Raw genomic sequence first — 16,558 nt, 5'->3', positions numbered from 1 at the left:
TTTAAACTAGACATCTGGCCCTGCCCTCTTAACTCTGGCCTCTAAACCTCAACTTTAACCTGACCTCTGACCGTGACCTTTGTCTTGGCTTCTACCCTGGCCTTCAACCCTGGTCTTTAACTTTGCCTTTGACCCCTGCCCCTCTAACCCTGACCCTGCCCTCTAACCCTGGCCTCTAAACCTCACTTTTAACTCTGGCCTCTTTACCCCAGCCTTTGACCTTGGCTTCCAACGCTGACCTCTAACTTTGGCCTTTAACCTTAGCCTCTGACCCTGCCCTCTAATCCTAACCCTGCCCTCTAACCCTGGCCTCTTGCCCTACAACACCCAATATCTCCATTCTTGGCTGGGCTCACTGGACTGAAACCCTGGCTGATTCTCTCCCCATCTCCCATCTCCCCCTCCAGGTGATCGAGGGGTTCTGAGCCCACAGTTGGCCAGCTCAGCACAACACTGCCAGAGGTCAAGGCCATACCCTTTACCCTTTGATCTCCTGACTCCACCCTGCTCCAGCTCACCAGGGTGGAAGCCCTGATCCCACATCTACAATGCTGTTGGACTCAACTGTTCCAAAGCTCTCTTGATCAGCCTCCACTTACCCAAGGCCCTCAGTGCTCGTCCCAACCCGACGTTTACCTTTCTTCCAGTAGGATTTAAGAACATGAAGTAGGAGCAGGCCATTCTGCCTTTTGACTTCGTTCAACCTTCTTCGAATTCACTAAGATCTTGGCTCATCTATTACCTCAGCACCACTTTCCTGCACAGACCCCATATCCCTCGATTCCATAGAGCTGTGCAGCACATAAACAGGCCCTTCGGCCCACCGAGTCCGTGCCGACCACCAACCACCCATCTACACTGATCTTTCCTTAACCCATTTTATTCTCTCCACAATCCCCCCCAGATTCTGCAACTCACCTACACGCTGGGGGCAATTACCAACGGCCAATTGACCTACCAATCCTCAAGTCTTTGGGATGTGGGAGGAATCCAGAGCACCCGGGGGAAACCCACATGGTCACAGGGAGAACGTGTAAGCTCCACACAGACAGCACCGGAGGTCGGGATCGAACCAGGGTCTCCTGCACTGTGAGGCAGCGGCTCTACCCACTGCGCCACTGTGTCACCCAAACATCTGAAGGAAATATAAATGATAGAAGCAAGGGCAGGACATTCGGCACTTCCCACTTCTTCCAATTTTCCCTCGTTGCCAGTCTCCTGCACTAATCCCATACCCCTGATTCCTTTAATATGTAAAAATCTATTGACCTCTGTCTTAAACATATCCAGTAACTGAGCCCCACAACCCGCTAGGGTAGAGAATGCCAAATCTGCACCACCCTCTGGGTGAAGATATTTCCCCTCAGGTCAGTCCTGAATGTCTGATTCCTTATTCTGAGAGGGTGATCCTTAATTCTAGATGCTGCAGCCAGGAAAAACGCCATCCCTGCACCCACCTAGTCAAGGCCTGCGAGAATTATAGATGTTTCAATCAGATCACTTCCCATTCCTCTAAACTCTGGTGAGTTTAGGTCCAGTCTGCATAATCCCTCCTCGCGCACCAATGTCTTACTGAGATTGTGTAGGGTCCTGGTGATATTACATGTAGAATATTGTGTACAGGTCTGGTCTCCCTACCTAACAAATGGTATGCTTGTGATAGACAGCGGCCGCAAAGATTCATCAGACTGATCCTTGTGAATAGGGATCTTCCTAAGACGAAAGATAGAACAGATAAGATAAGATTTCTTAATAGTCACATGTACATCGAAACACACAGTGAAATGCATCTTTTTGCGTATCGTGTTCTAGGGGCAGCCCGCAAATGTCGCCACGCTCCTGGCACCAACATAACATGCCCACAACTTCCTAACCTGTACGTCTTTGGAAGGTGGGAGGAAACTGGAGCACCCGGAGGAAACCCACACAGACACGGGGAGAACATACAAACTCCTTACAGACAGTGGCCGGAATTGAACCCGGGTCGCTGGCGCTGTAACAGCGTTATGCTAACCGCTACACTACTGTGTCTGCCCATACTCCCTAGAGTTTGCAGAATGAAAGGTGATCTCACTGCAAAGTACACAATTCTGAGAGGGTTTGACCGATAGGTTCACAGTTGAGATTTTCCCGGCTGGGGTATCTAGAACCAGGGCTCATACAGGTTGGTCATTCGAGACTTGAAAAGAAATTGCTTCACCTGGAGGTTGGTGAATCTTTGGAATTCTTCTAACGAAGAGGGCTGTGGAAGCTCCGTTGCTGAGTATACTGAAGACAGCCAACATAATCAAGGGCCCCCAAATAATCTGCTGGAGGAACTCAGCGAGTCGAACAGCATCTGTGGGGGGAGAGGAACTTTCGATGTTTCGGGTCGAGATCCTGCAGAATGGAGGTGGCCTGTATAAAGAGGAGAAGGGGGTTGGTGAGGAAGCAGTCCGAGGTGATTGGTGGACTGAGGAGGGGTGTGAGGTGAGGGACAGGTGGTGCCAGGTAGGGGAGGTGAGTGAGGGGTGGAGCTAGGAGACAGTGGCAGGTGAGGGGTAGATGGAGGCAGACAGAGAGAGAGGAAAGAGGGAAAAGGGAGAAGCGAGGTGGGGGGGGGGGGAATGTGAAGAATGGAGATGGCTGCTGGAGGGAGATAAGCAGGAAATGTGTCTCCATAATCAAGAACCCCTCCTACCCCAGTCATTCTCTCTTCTCGCCTCTCCCATCGGGCAGAAGATACGAATGCTCGAGGGCACGTACCACCAGGCTCAAGGACGGCTCCTATCCCACTGTTATCAGACCCTTGAATGGACCTCTCATACACTAAAGATGGACTCTTGATCTCCCAATCTACCTCGTCGTGGCCCTTGCACTTTATTTGTCTACCTGCACTGCACTTTCTCTGCAACTGGAACACTGTATTCTGCGTTCTGTTTTTACTTTTTTACCACCTCAATGTGCTTACATGGAATGATCTGCCTGGATGACACGCAGACAAAAGCCTTTCTCCGCATCTCCCTACGTGGCAAAAATAACCCAGTTACCAATGCCGAGATTGGTGGATTTTTGGATACTAAAAGGAATTGAAGCAGGGAAGTAGCCCTGGGGTAAAAGGTTCTATGAGGGGTGGAATGGCCTGCTCCTGCTCCTATTTCATATGTCCTAGTTCTCCTCAGAAAAAACCCATCACACCCTCTTCTCGCTGACGCAGACTGGCCTCTGGGTTATCAATGCAGCAGATTTAAAGATCGCATCATTATCTTCAAACCACTCCGTGGCAACACCTCTCCCTCCGATCTCTGTAACCCCTGCCAACCTACAGCTCCCTGTGATGTCTCTGCTCCTCCAGTTCTGGCCACCTGTGGCAGAGATTCCTTTAGAATTCCCTGCCTAAGTGTTGGAGCCTCTCCACATCTCCTTCCTAATTTCTCCTGTGGATTGGTCTCAAGTCCTGTCCGTTCGTTCCCCTTTGCTGAGGCTTTGGAAGTTTTGCTATTGACAGTGGGTAGTGGTGGAGGGGTGTTTCTCTGACTGGGGTCTGTGACCGGTGGTGTTCAGCGAGGATCAGTGTGCTGGGACCTCTGTTGTTTATGATATATATTAATGGTTTGGAAGAAAATATAACTGAGCCGATTAGTAAGTTTGCAGATGACACAATAATTGGTGGAGTCATGGAGAGAGAGGAAGGTTGTCGAAGAATGCAGAAGATTATAGAACAGTTGGAAACATGGGTAGAGAAATGGCAGATGAACATTAATCAGGTGCTGCATTTTGGGAGGTCAAATGGAAGAAGAAAGGATACAGTAAATGGCAGGACCCTGAGGAGCATCGATGTACAAAGGGATCTTGGGGAGCTAGTACATCGCTCCCTGAAATGGCAACACGAGTAGATAGGGTGGTAAAGAAGGCGCACGGCATGCTTGCCTTCATCGGACGGGGCATTGAGTATAAGAGTTAGGAAGTCATGTTGCAGCTCTATAAAACTTTGGTTAGGCCGCACTAGGAGTATTGTGTGCAGTTCTGGTCACCACACTACAAGAAGGACATGGGTGCTTTGGAGAGGGTGCAGAAGAGGCTCACCAGGATGTTGCCTGGATTAGAGAGTACCAGCTATAAGGAGAGGTTGGACAGTCTTAGATTGTTTTGTATGGAGGCCTGACAGAAGTTTATAAAAGATTACGAGGCATAGATAGGGTAGACAGTCAAGAGTCTTTTTCCCAGGGTGGAAATGTCAAATACCAGAGGGCAAAAATTTAAGTTGAGAGGGGGTAAGTTTAAAGGAGTTTTATGAGACATGTTTTTACACAGAGGGTGGTGGGTGCTGGAGCACACCTGCATGAAGTAGATACAATAGTCGTGTTTAAGAAACATTTAGACAGAACATGAACAGGCAGGGAATGGAAGGATATGGACCATGTACAGGCAGATGGAATTAGTTTGGATTGGCATCACTAAGATACGGTGGGCCGAAGGGCCTGTTCCTGTGCTCTACTGTTCGATAAGAGTGCTACGTAAATGTAAGTCCACTGTCCGCAGCAGCCTCTTGCAATGCTGCCCCCCCCCCCTCGCTGTCCAGCTGGGTGGGACTGCCCTCACCTGAGCTGTACATGAAATGATTTCTAACCCCCCTCCCTCTTACCTTGGAAGCCCCCCCCCCCCAACCCCGCCCCACCCTAATGCACCATTCTTCTGCTTCCAATTCCCATCCTGTCCCCAAACTCCACTGATTCCCCTTCTCTCGTCCATCCAGGTCGCCCTGGACACCTCCCACTCTCACTTCCCCGCTCCCACCCCCCCAAGTCCCAACATCCCCCGACCCAATCGTGCTCGATTGCACTCCCGCAGACTGATTTGTGCCCCCCCTTAAAAGGCGCCACGTAAATGCAACTTGCTGCTGCCTCTCTGAGCTTCCGTGGTAGAGGAGGCAGGCACGTGATGAAAGTGGTGATGCTGCGATTTCAATGTGTGACGTCTGCTGCTTGCGTTGTTATCACCAATGTAGTCAGTGCTGCTTTCGGAGGCAGCAGGTGGGACAGGCTCTGTGTGAAAGCCAACAGGCTTGAGGAAGCCAGGTCATCGCCCTGACACAGACAGACCTCACCTCCTGATCTCCTCATGGGCTCCAAACTGGCAGTCTCCCGTCCCCTGGAGCCAAGTCTTCACACACCATTTCCTCAGACCCAAATAAAGCAGAGGTCTGACCAGAAGCTGCTGAAGTCAAACTAATGGGCTGCTTTTTCCTTTAAATGAGGCACCATGCTGGTAAAGAAGAACTAAACACCTGAATTGCCATAGCACCTGCCTTGGCCATATAGTCAGAGCTACAGGCCCTTTGGCCCACTGGGTCTGTGCCGACCAGCTCACACTGATCCCCTTTTATTCTCCCCACATTCTCGTCAGCTCCCCCCAGGTTCTACCCCTCACCCACACACTGGGGGTTATTTACAGCGGCCGATTAACCCACTGACCCGCCAGCCGTTGGGGTGTGGGAGGAAACCGGAGCACCCGGGGGGAAACCCACGCAGTCACAGGGAGAGCGTGCAAACTCCACACAGACCGAAGAGGGGTTTGAACCCAGGTCCCTGGTGCCGTGAGGCAGTGGTTCTACACACCGTGCCACTGTGCTGCCCTGACACATCAACCCTTTTTACAGCCAGCAAGGTATTTCCAAACTGTTGCAATGGAAGCACAGCACATGCCTTAATATATCATATTTATCAGCTTCACAGCAACAGATTGACGGCCAGGATTGGATGTGCCCTCCAGGGAATGGTTTGGAAGAGTCAGGGGGGGATGATTGAAACATTTAAGATCCTGAAAGGCCTTGACAGGTAGGGTGTGGAGAGGATGCCTCGTCTTGTCGGGGTATCGAGAACTAAGGGTTGATGTTTAATAATAGCAGGTCTCCATTTAAGACAGAGACGAGGAGAAATCTTCTTCTCCAGAGAAAAGTCTTTGAAACTCTCTTCCTCAAAGTGGGTTGGAAGCAGAGTCTTTGAATATTTGAAGGCAGAGGTGGATGGATACTTGAGAAGCAGGAGGGGAAAGGTATACGTGGGAATGAGGTTGCAGTCAGATTGTGCGTGATCTTATTAAACAGAGGAACATGCTCAAGGGTTAGCGTCACCTACTGCCCCTAACAGGTATGCTCAGACAGGCAGTCCCCAGGGTTCGGCCCCTGAGAAGTGATCGCGACCCAAACCGTCCATAAGTCAGAAATGGTCAACAACAGTGGGTGGGAGAGGGTCACGGGAACAGCGGAGATGGGACAGCGTGCATGCACGGGAACAGCGGCCAATAGCCGGCCTCACTGAATCAGTGACTGAGTGAGTCTGCTCACCGCTCCCGGCTCTGCTCAGCTCCCATCGTTAGGGCTCAGGGAACGGGGGAGGTTGGGGGGGAGAGAATGCAGGTGTAAATGCCCTGTTCCCACCTGGCAGAAGATGCCTGCAGCCCTGAGGCTGCCAGCAGATCCCTCCCCATCCATCCCACTTGTTCGTATGTACGGGGTGCCCATGAGCTGGGGAGGACCACTATGTTTGATTAACTTGCTCCCACTCACTGGTATGAAGGCAGCATCCTAACGCTGTGTGTAGACAAAACAAGGACGGGTTTGACATGGAGACAGGCACAGAATACCTGGTGCCAGAAAGTTTGTGTGCATGAGCAGGGGTCCAGAATTAACTCAGCGCTGGGTTTAATACAGAAGCTGGAATCAATGAGGGGAGTGGCGGACACTTTCTTCAAAGGTTAAGGAGGTTCGGCTTGTCACCGAACACTCGGACAAACGTCTGCAGATGTACTGTTGAAAGTGTCCTGACTGGTTGCATCACAGTCTGGGACAGCAATTTGAATGCACAGGAACGTAAGAGGCTATAGAGAGAGTAGTGGACTCTGCCCAATACATCACGGGCACATCCCTCCCCACCATCGGGAGTATCTACAGGAGGGGCTGCCTCAAGAAGGTGACATCCATCATCAAAGATCCCCACCATCCGGGCCGTGCCACCTTCTCGCAGCTTCCATCGGGCAGGAGGTACAGAAGCCTGAAGTCCCACACCACCAGGTTCAGGAACAGCTACTTCCCTTCAACCATTTGGTTCTTGAACCAACCTGTACAACCCTGATCACTACCTTATTATAGCAACACCATGACCACTTTGATCACCTTGGACTTAGAAAATTGTGTTCTTTCTTGTAAAAACTGTGTATAATTTATGTTTAATTTATGTTTTTCTTGTGAATGTTGTGTATCTGATACTATGTGCCTGTGATGCTGCAAGTAAGCTTTTCATTGCACCTGTGTGCACATGTACTTGTGCGTATGACAGTAAACTTGACCTTGACTTTGACTTGACCCAACCACAAGACTGTGCCTGAGGTACCAGAGACGCATTCTCTGAAGACCAATACCAGTCATAGCTGCACTGGGAACATGCAACACTGGAGCACTCAACCGGCAGTGTAACTCAGTGATTAACTGTGTAACTCAGTGATCAGGCTTCCTTCAGTAATCATCCATGGGATGCAGACATTCCTGGACAGGCCTGTCTCCAATTGCCCTCAACAAGGTGGCAGTGAGCTGCTTCCTTGAACCATTCTGGTGAAGGTGTTACCGCAGTGCTGTCGGGGAAGGGATCCCGGGATTTGGACGCAGTGATGACAGTGATATCTTTCCCACTTTGGAGGGGGACCTTTAGATGTTGGTGATGATGACTCTTCTTGAAGGTTAATGTACATTCAGTTACATGGGCTTAGCAATGAGGGGATTCAGGTCCACAGTGCAGACCCTACCTGCCTGTTCCGTCAACATCTGCAGACGTCCACTGCGCATCTGCCCAACACTCCCACCAATATTACTCTCAGCACTACTCTTGTTACTAGGATCCTGATGGGTGGATGTGGAGAGGATGTGTAGCCTTGTGTGAGAACCTAGAATTGGGGTCACCCCATAAAATTTAAGGGGTCGCTGGTTTAAGATGGAGATTCTTTTCTCTCAGATGGTCGTACGTCTTTGGAACTTTCTTCCTCAAGGGGTGCTGGAAGCAATGTTTGAATATTTTAAAGGGGTTGGTGGCGATGTGAAGTTGAGGTTGCAATCAGATCAGCAAAACAAAAGAGCTGGTCGTTGACTGCAGGAAGGGGGTCAGTGCACATGCTCCTGCCTACATCAACGGTGCTGAGGTCAAGAGGGTTGAGAGCTTCAAGTTCCCAGGAGTGAACATCACCAACAGCCTGTTCTGGTCCGACCATGGAGATGCCACGGCCAATCAAACACACCAGCGCCTCTAATTCCTCAGGAGGCTAAAGAAATTCATCATGTCCCCTTCGAATCTCACCAATTTTTACCGATGCACCATAGAAAGCATCCTGTCTGGATGCATCACACTTGGGACGGCAACTGCACTGCCTGGGACCGCAAGAAACTGCAGAGAATTCTGGACACAGCTCAGCACATCACGGAAACCAGCCTCCCCTCCATGGACTCTGTCTACACTTCTCGCTGCCTTGGTGAAGCAGCCAACATAATCAAAGACCCCACTCGACCCGGACATTCTTCTTCTCTCCCCTCCTGTCAGGCAGAAGATACAAAAGTCTGAAAGCACGTCCCACCAGGCTCAAGGACAGCTTCTATCCCGCTGTTATAAGACTATTGAACAGTTCCCTAGTCCGATAAGGTGGACTCTTGACCTCACGATCTACCTTGTTATGGCCTTGCACCTGCACTGCACTTTCTCTGTAACTGTGACACTTTATTCTGCATTCAGTAATTGTTTTACCCTGTACTATCTCAATATAATGTTGTAATGAATTGACTTGTGCAAATGATATGCAAGACAAGTTTTTCGCTGTACCTCGGTACATGTGACAATAATAAACCAATTTACCAATTTAATTTAAATTTAGCCATGAGCTTGCTGAAGGGTGGGGCAGGCTTGAGAGGCCGAGTAGCCTACTCCTGCTCCTAATTCACGCGTTGTGTGCATCATCTGGGTAGCTGGACGTCCCTGGCTGCAGGGTGCCTTCTGGGCGTTTATCGGTGATGAGGGTGGCGAGGAAGGTGGGCGTCCAAACGTATTTCCTTTCCGGTAATCAAGGGCACTGCAAACCTTGGGCCGTTTCTCCCAACCAGCATTCTGTGGGAGTGCAGCCCCCTGGAGACTGAGCTCCCATCGCAGCATACCCCAGGAGACCTGAGCCCAGGGAGACAGGGGCAGAAACAGCTGTGAGATCACAGCTCCCTCTGACAGGGCTTCGCCGGATGTGTGAGCTCTCAGCATTCCAAGTGGCCCTTGCTATTTCTGCCTCTCCTGTTCCCTTGCAGTACCTCACTGCTTTATAAATAGCACTGTCTGCAATAAATAGATCAGTGAGGTTCATGGAGTACGTGCTATGACTGCAGCTTATTTGATGGTGTGCTGTTCTCTGTCACTGACTCAGATCCTTATTATCAGTCCTGGGTCAGTGATCGTACCAGGGGATCTATTGGGCAACGTGAAGGTGCACTTCCCCCCCTCCACCCCACCCCCAGAGATGGGGGCTCCGTACGAGGGGAAGGTGCTGAGCGAGTCCTTCTTGTATTATTTAACAGTCAGCTGGTGCTGAACGTATAGAGTTCCCTAAGGGTGAGGTGGTCCAGGGAAGGTGGGAGTCTGGAAGGCGGCGGTGGTGGGGGGGGGGGGGTGGGAGGGGGTGGGGGTAGGAGGAGTGACCCCTCCCCACCCAGCTGGGGATGAAAGCTGAGATGAACCAGCAGGTGGAGGGAAAAGCCAGTAGATAGAGGGAGAGACCAGCTGACTGAGGGGAAACCAGCAGATAGAGGGGAAAACCAGTAGATGGAGTGGGAAACCAGTAAAGAGTGGGAAACCAGTAGACCGAGGGGGAAATAACCAGCTAAGGGAAGGGGGGAACCAGCAGGAGATAGTTAACAGCATCATCCTTCACCTGCTTGGCAAGATGCTTGACAGAATTTTCTCATAGGAATGGGATCTTTCTGTGCTCTTAGCAGGCCCCACAGCTCACTGAAGAGATGCAGCACCTCCTGTGGTAACGAGCAGCACAGATGCCTGTCTCTGCTGAATGACTGATCCCAGCTGACGATGACATTCGGGCTGGGTACCTGGGCTCCGGGAGGGATTACCCCACCTCCTGGGGTGCAGGTTACCCCCAGGAAGGGGACCCGGCGACAACTGAAGACTGAGACCGCAGTGAATTGGGCCCCAACTGCTTCAAACCAAGGTAGATCAGGAAAAGTAGAGCCAGAGAGTCACAGAGCATAGAAACAAGCCCTTCAGCCCATCGAGTCTCTGCGGACTGTCAACCACCCATTTATGATAAACACTTTTCATTGTCCCCACATACCCATCAACTCCGATTCTACTCCTCACCCACACACCCGGGGCAATTTACAGTGGACAATTAACCCACTGACCCACATGTCTTTAGGATGTGGGAGGAAACCCACACGGTCACAAGGAGAACGTGCAAACTCCACACAGACAGTACCAGAGGTCAGGATCGAACCTGGGTCACTGGAGTTGTGAGGTAGCGGCTCTACCTGCTGTGCCATCGAGCCACACTCAGGTGGAGAAGAGCTTGGTTAAGGAGGTAGGTCTTAAAGGAGGAAAAAGAAATGGCAAGGGGGACATTCCTTGGGGCCAAGGCAGCTGAAGATACGGTCCCCAATGGAGTGATTAACATTGAGGATGGCCATGTGGGTGGGACGGAGGAGGCAGAGTAGACAGAGAGACATATGGCTGGAGGAAGACCGTGGACAGACTGGAACTCAAGATCCAACCATCACTGGTGGCAAGACAACAACCTTACCCTCAACGTCAGCAAATCGAAGGAGCTGGTCATTGACTTCAGGAAGTGGAGCAGAGCAGCCAACCACCCCAGACATTCTCTCTTCTCCCCTATCCCATCGGGCAGAAGATACAGAAGCTTGAGGGCATGAACCTCCAGGCTCAAGGACAGCTTCTATCCCACTGTGAAAGAACATAGAACATTACAGCACAGTACAGGCCTTTCAGCCCACAATGTTGTGCTATCAGACTCTTGAATGGACCTTTTGGAATTGGTATTAGTATTGGTTTATTATTGTCACTTGTACCGAGGTACAGCGAAAAACTTGTCTTACATACCGTTCGTACAGGTCAATTCATTATACAGTACAGTTACATTGAGTTAGTACAGAGTGCATTGAGGTAGTACAGGTAAAAACAATAACAGTACAGGGTAAAGTGTCACAGCTACAAAGGAAGTGCAGTGCAGGTAGACAATAAGGTGCAAGGCCACAACAAGGTAGATTGTGAGGTCAAGAGTCCATCTCATCGTATAAGTGAACCGTTCAATAGTCTTATCACAGTGGGGTAGAAGCTGTCTTTAAGCCTGTCATACCACCTTAAGCCTGGTGGTAAGTGCCCTCAGGCTCCTGTATCTTCTGCCTGATGGGAGAGGAGAGAAGAGAGAATGACCCGGGTGGGTGGGGTCTTCGATTATACCGGCTGCTTCTCCAAGGCAGCGAGAATTAAAGGAGGGGAGGCCAAGCAGTGGAGGCTGGTTTCTGTGACGCGCTGGGCTGTGTCCACAACTCTCTGCAGTTTCTTGCGGTGCTGGGCAAAGCAGTTGCCAAGCCTTGAACTCTTAATCTTCCAGTCTACCTTGTAATGGCCCTTGCACTTTATTTGTCTACCTGCACTGCACTTTCTCTGTAACTGCAGCACTACATTCTGCATTCTGTTTTCTCTGTACTACCTTTGTACTACTCAGAGGGTAGTGAGTACCTGGAATGAGCTGCCAGAGGAAGTGGTCAAGGCGGGTACAATTACAACACTTAAGAGGCATTTGGACAGGTACATGGAGGGGAGGGGCTTGGAGGGACACAGGCCCAATGCAGGCAACTGGGACTAGCAGGGAGAATGATGTGGTCGGCATGGACCAGTTGGGCCGAAGGGCCTGTTTCCGTGCTGTATTACACTATGACCCTACCTTATGTACAGAATGATCTGTCTGGGTTGCATGCAAGCAAAAGCTTTTCACTGTATCTCGGTACCTGTGACAATAAAAAAACAATAACAATACCAATACTGGGAGTCAGAGGAAGTGGGAGAGCACCGGGGACCTGGATAGAGTTAGGGTGAGGGGCAGAAAGCTAGGGGGCGAGATGGAGTACAGGGAGGACGGGACACAGCCTGGAGCGCAATGGGGTGGTTGGGTCTGCAGGTAACGAGTGGTGCGGAAGAGGGTGTCTAACTGGGAAGGGTTGTAGTGGCATCAGATGTAACGGAGACACAGGAGTCTGCAGATATATTAACAAAAAAGTCAAAACCACAGAGGGGGAGAAGTATTGAAAGAAAGTACACACTCCCTCCCACCAGGTCCCCTCCCCCACTGGTCCCATCTGCCCTCCCCAACTCCCTCGGTTCCAGGCTCCACCTTCCCCCCCTGTCGGATTCCATCATCTGCAGCCCCCCACCTCTCACCTCCCAGCCTCTGCCGCTGTCCCCACCCTCCCCTCCTCCATCCGCCCGTCACCCCTCCTCACCTGGATCCACATATCACCTGCCAGCTCCTGCCCCACTCCTTCCCCTCACCTCTTTATACCGGCTCTCTCCCCTCTACTCTTATAGTCCAGATAAGGAATCTTGATCCAAAACGTCGACTGTCCATTTCCCTCCACAGATGCTGTCCGACCCGCTGAGTTCCTCCAGCAGTTTGTTTTTTTCCAGAGGAAGGTTATGCCGTCAGATGGAAATGCCTTCCACCATTCCTGAGGTGATGTAAGGCACACACTTCCGCCACTTCTGTTAATCCAATGACGGTCTTGTTATCTCAGGGTGGTTCTTTTATCCAAAAATATACCTTATTCTTAAAATTTCCATATATATACATAGCACAAGACAGATTATATTCCTTCTATACAGTGTATCAAACACTAGAGCAAGTCATTCACTTATTTACAGGATTAACTTTACATCACTGTGACATCAATTATTACAACTATTCTCTGACAGTCCGAGACGTTTTTACATGGGTTCCCCCCTCCCTCAGTGTGTGATGGGGGGACGGCCTTAAACCGCCACCTTTCCCTGTGGAGATTCTGCACCGAGCTTCAGTGCATCTCTCAGCGCGTGGTCCTGGGCCTTGGGACGTCCCACCTGTGACGTTTGCTGGTGGGCAGCTCCTGGTACGGGAAGACCAGCAGGTTTCAGGAAGACCAGAGGGACGATCTCCCAGCGGCGGTCAGTGTCTGTCTCGGCGTGCGTCCCTGGGCGCAGCCCGTAGAGCAGAGAGTCCCGTGTTACACAGCTGCTCGGGACGAACCTCGACCAAGACCCCTGCCTCCCCTTCTGGGCAAATGGACGTCCCAGAAGGAGACGGATGACCTCCATCCCCAGCGCAGCCACCCTGAGGGTGGTGAACGGTGGTCCTGAGTCCGGCTGTGGGTGAAGGATCTGACCGGGAGGGGTTCTGTTATTTCAAAAATAAACTTTATTCTTAAAAACTATGTACAAAAAGTACAAAACAGTACATGGTTTTCTTTACATTTATAGTCTTATCAAAGTCAAGGTCGAGTTTACTGTCAGACGCACAAGTCCATGTGTGCACAGGTGCAATGAAAAACTTACTTGCAGCAGCATCACAGACACAGAGCATCAAATACACAACATTCACAAGAAAAACATAAATTATACAAGAAAGAACACAAATAGAATAAAAGAAACAAAGTCCATTGTAATGCAAAGCGGTCATAGTGTTGTTATACTGAGGCAGTGATTAGGGTTGTGCAGGTTGGTTCAAGAACCGAATGGTTGAAGGGAAGTAGCTGTTCCTGAACCTGGTGGTGTGGGACTTCAGGCTTCTGTACCTTCTGCCCGATGGTAGCTGCGAGAAGATGGCATGGCCCAGATAGTGGGGATCTTTGGTGATGGATGTTGCCTTCTTGAGGCAGCGCCTCCTGTAGATACCACTGATGGTGGGGAGAGATGTGCCCATGATGTATTGGGCTGAGTCCACCACTCTGCAGCTTCTATTGTTCAAGTCTTGGGGTCAAAGCCCTTAGCTCCCTGAAGGTGGCAACGCAAGCAGATAGGGTGGTAAAGAAGACATACGGCACGCTTGCCTTCAATGGCCGGGGCATTGAGCATAAGAGTCAGGAAGTCACGCTGCAGCTGTATAAAACTTTTGTTAGGCCACATTTGGAGTATTGCGTGCAGTTCTGGTCGCCCCATTACAGGAAGGATGTGGGGGCTTTGGAAAGGGTGCAGAAGAGGCTTACCAGGATGCTGCCTGGATTAGAATGTATAAACTATAAGGAGAGGTTGGACAACTTGGGTTGTTTTCTCTGAAGAGTCAGAGGCTGAGGGGAGAACTGATAGAAGTTTATAAAATTATCAGAGGCATAGACAGAGCAGACAGTCGGAATCTTTTTCTGGGTGGAAATGGCAAATACTAGAGGACATAAAGACATAAGTGCACAATACTAGAAAACAATAAAGGTGAGGGGGGGGGGGAGATGTGTGGGGCAAGTTTTTTACACAGAGAGTGGTGGGTGCCTGGAATGCACTGCCAGGGGTGGTGGTGGAGGCAGATTCAGCAGAGGTGTTTCAGAGGCTTTTAGACAGATACATGAATATGCAGGGAGTGGAGGGACGTGGATCACGTGCAGGCAGAAGAGATTTAGTTTGATTTGGCTTTGTGTTCAGTGCAGACGTTGTGGGCTGAAGGGCCTGTTCCTCTGCTGTACTGTTCTGTGTTCCAAGTCTAAATATTCGTAGTATCATGAGGTTAACATATTGTATGTACAAAGCACCAATGCCATTCACGTGGCTTCCTTGAACAATAGACCCTTCAAGTGTTTGAGAGGCTGTTACACAGGTCTCAGCCCCCCAATGCTGGGTGAAGGATATTAGATGTCAGTCCTTCTCCATAGAGCCTTTGTAAGTGGCTGCACTGATCCTCAGTGTATCCCTCAGCACGGACTCCGGACTCCGGCAGCCTGGACTCTGACAGGGAGGGTCCTTCTCAGCTCTGGCCAACAAGGTGCTCGATGTGGCAGTGAGTTCCAGCAGAGGGTTAACCCCCAGCACTCCACAACACTGTCAGCAGTCGATCCTACTGAAAAAGGCCTGGAGTCACATATAGGGAAGGGCGGGAGGTTTTCACCCCTCTAGATGGGTTTCCTACAAGAACCCGACAACATCACACAACGGTCCCACACAGGACTTGAAATGTGACAGAGGGCATGCATATTAATTGGTAATTGGTTCATTATTGTCACATGTACAGAGATACAGTGAAAAGTTTTTGTTTGCGTGTCATCTAGACAGATCATTCCGTACATAAGTACATCGAGGTAGTACAAAGAAAACAGAATGCAGAATATTGCGTCATGGTTACAGAGAAAGTGCAGTGCAGGTAGACAGATAAAGTGCAAGGTCCACGACAAGGTAGACTGGGAGATCAAGAATTCATCTTTAGTGTGTGAGAGATCCGTTCAAGAGTCTTATAACAGCAGGGTAGAAGCTGTCCCTGAGCCTGGTGGTACATGTTCTCAAGCTTTTGTATCCTCTGCCCAACAGGAGAGGGGAGAAGACAAATTGTCGGGGGTGGGAGGGGTTGCTGATGATGCTGGCTGCTTTCCCGAGGCAGCAGGGAGTGTAGACAGAGTCCATGGAGAGGAGGCTGGTTTGCACGACGGACTGGGCTGTGTCCATGACTCTTTGCAATTTCTAGCAGTCTTGGGCAGAGCAGTTGCCATACCAAGCTATGATGCATCCGGATAGGATACCTTCTACAGTGGATCTGTAAAAATTGGTAAGAGTCATTGCTGAATTTCCTTAGCCTTCTGAGGAAGTAGAGGCGCTGGTGAGCTTTCTTAGCTGTGGCGTCTATGTGGCTGGACCAGGACAAATTGTTGGTGATGTTCACCCCTGGGAACTTGAAGCTCTCAACCATCTCTACCTCAGCACCATTGCTAATGACAGGGGCATGTACTCCAGCCCGCTTCCTGAAGTCAATGCCCAGCTCCTTTATTTTGCTGACGCTGAGGCAGAGGTCGTTGTCGAATGGACGCCTGTACGTAAACTCACTTTTCACATTGCAAAGCAAAACCAAAAAATGCAGATGCTGGAAATCTGAAACAAAGAGACAAAATGCTGGAAACACTCGGCAGGTCAGACAGTGGAGGGAGAAACGGTTAATGTTTCAGAAATGAGCTCTCACTGACCTGAAACATTAACACTTTCTCACTCCACAGGTGCTGACTGACTTCAGCAGTTTCTGATTATATTTCACATTCTGCATTTATATTTTGGATCTTTGTTAGTTGGGAGGCAAACAGTAGCCTGAATTGACCCCACCCTGATTACACACACCTCTCTGATATTACAGTCAGCAACCCGGGCATCTGACCTCATTGGCTGTCTATGTACAGGTGTCTGATGTCATTGTGTGCCTCTCTATACACCTACTGCCTTTCTCCATACGGTTCAGCTTGTGTGCTTGTCTGTACTCTGTGCATCTGACTGCGTGGAATCTATCTTACGTTCTACACTCTAACAGCACAGAA

The sequence above is a fragment of the Pristis pectinata genome, chromosome 35 (genome assembly GCF_009764475.1).
Source record: "Pristis pectinata isolate sPriPec2 chromosome 35, sPriPec2.1.pri, whole genome shotgun sequence".
Lineage (NCBI taxonomy): Eukaryota > Metazoa > Chordata > Chondrichthyes > Rhinopristiformes > Pristidae > Pristis > Pristis pectinata.
The sequence above is the reverse complement of the archived record's forward strand: the minus strand, read 5'-3'. Positions refer to the sequence as shown.